This window comes from Pinus tabuliformis, chromosome 8 (assembly GCF_031772625.1).
Source record: "Pinus tabuliformis cultivar Carrire ecotype Pingquan chromosome 8, CPIR1, whole genome shotgun sequence".
Classification (NCBI taxonomy): domain Eukaryota; kingdom Viridiplantae; phylum Streptophyta; class Pinopsida; order Pinales; family Pinaceae; genus Pinus; species Pinus tabuliformis.
The window spans coordinates 206,199,202-206,201,676 of record NC_142294.1 but is presented as its reverse complement, the minus strand read 5'-3'; positions in this window follow the sequence as shown (position 1 = coordinate 206,201,676).

Sequence of the window (2,475 nt, the reverse complement as noted above, 5' to 3'; positions counted from 1 at the left end):
ATACTTTCTCATTTAAAATTGACACCAGAAAAAATAAAATATAATTATGGCTTAACAAATATAGTTTCAATTCATGGACCGAGAATCAAGGAGATGGGCCACTAGTCGGTGGTTTGTCCCTTCGAAACTTCTACAAGTGCAAATTTATTTCAGTTCTGACCCCGACCTACAGGAATAATAGTAGTGTAGTCGAACTTGACCAGTCCACAAACAGTGTAAGGTCCCAGAACCCCGACCTAGACCCAGGTCTAACCCTGATCTATTGCGATATGCCACCAACTATATGGAGGAGAGGGGATGGATGCCCCCATATTAACTAAATAAGGTCCCGTGTAAGTGACTTGTGTATAAATTCTTATAATTGTTAAGTCTGGAGCTATTTGCAGCATGCAATCTGTGCATGCAAATTATTATGTAGACATTGAAGCACCACTGTGTGGCTTGGAGCCTTGTACCGTCAGGCAGTCTGAGACCAAATGTAACATCACTCCACTTCTTGTTTCGACAAAAAACCTCTGTAAATATCTCGTAGTCCATTTTCGGTTAACATATATTTCTTTTAACATTGTGTGTGTGTGTATATATATATATATATATATATATATATATATATATATATATATATATAAGCATGTTTGGAGATCTAGCGGGTGTGAGAGGAGACAAAGGAAAGTAACAAATCATTTCATGTTATGCCCTGAGAGCTTTGTTGTGAGTTTCATTACTATTGAATTTTCATTTAAGTTGTCTGTAGTTCTTATTCTTTTAGTATAGGAATCCTGTGCAAAGATAATTGTCGTAGGTGAACCTGTAAGACGAAGGTCGAAATGAAGGAATGAATTGCTTTCTATTTGTGCCTTTGGTAATTTTACTTTGGGCCGATTTGCTGTAGGAGCTATATTAAATCCATATACTAAAAGTTCGTGTAGGGTCCACCGGTGGTCAGGAGTTGGTTTTGTTACCCACTCCTAATGTTGTCAATGAGCCCAAGGTCCGACCTCCGACTAGTCGGGGTGAGCCAGTCTGCTCAAATTTTTTTCTTTATTAGGTTGTTGATCGTCTGAGTACTATAGGTCGGGGGTAGATGAGGTCAGTCATACCTCCTATTAGGCTCATGTCCCAATCTTTTACACATGGCCCGATTTCCTCAATTATTCAATAAATTGCACATAGATGTAGACTACTCATTGACATGTGTATTTACAAGATTTTTTTTGTTGAAATGGGTGTCCATGTGACTCACAAGCTCACTCATAATGTTCAAATATTGGAGAAAGTTGTTTAACAATAACCAGTATGCAAAGCTTTAAATCCTTTGCATCATCATAATATTTATTATAAGATTGAAATGATTGACAAAAATATACATTTTCAAGTTTCAACTACTTAAATAAATTATGATTAAATATTTTAATAATATATTATAAAAACATGTATAATTTTTTATTTAATATAAAGTAAAAAACATAAAAAACTAAATTATTTTTGGAAAATTTGATCTTTACCAAACATAACAAATCTGAAATCAAAATGAGAAATTTGATCTAAACATATTATAAATCCAAAATACGATAAATTTGCATTCAATTTCTACATATTTTTTGGTCTAAATATAGCCAGATTCGATTGGATTGATGCTCTCTGAAGCTGCGACTGAATATAAGAAAAAAAAGCATGTCACCATTTTGTCCGACAAAGTAATTTAAACATACAAGTGAAGTAAAAACAAAACTCATAATATATTTTAACAACTCCCATGCCCTAAGAGTGTATCTTAGTGATGTGGCCAAATACGCCACGTCATTATTTTGTGCGTCAACCAAACAACCCAGGTTGGGTGTTCAGTTAATTCAACAAACCCTTTGTCTTGAAGTATTCCACAACATCATCATAAATTTCATCAATGCCAAAATTGAAGGAGAAACCGCTTTCCACCAATTTCTTCGATGAAGTGTTCACTTTTAGGGTTTTTGGCACATCCTCCAACCTAGACGTATATAGACAAAAATGTTTCATCAATTATGTATATACATATATACAAGCACAAAAATACATAAGAATATATTAATACTCACTCGGTGGGGACATTGTATTGCAGATATTGTTTGGACAAATTTTGTGCGAGTTGTGGGACGAAGGTGTTGACCGACGAGTAGATGTAACAACCATGTGCAGTGGGGTTCTCCATTAAGAAAATATGGGCACTACAGACGTCGTCCATGTGTACCAACGATATGGAGCCTGATATTAATTGCATCCCTTTCAGACCTGACAACATGTGTGGGTTCCCCCTGAGGAGGCAGAGTGCCAACTCTATGCTGGAGGGCACACTTGGGGTAATGGAAGGCCCAACGTTCAGCACGGGGATGATGGTAACCACATCCAGTCTGTACACTTTAGCGTATTGAATCATTGCTTGCTTCGCTAGTGTCTTAGAAACCAGGTATGACCGCAGTAAAGAAAATTGAGGATTTC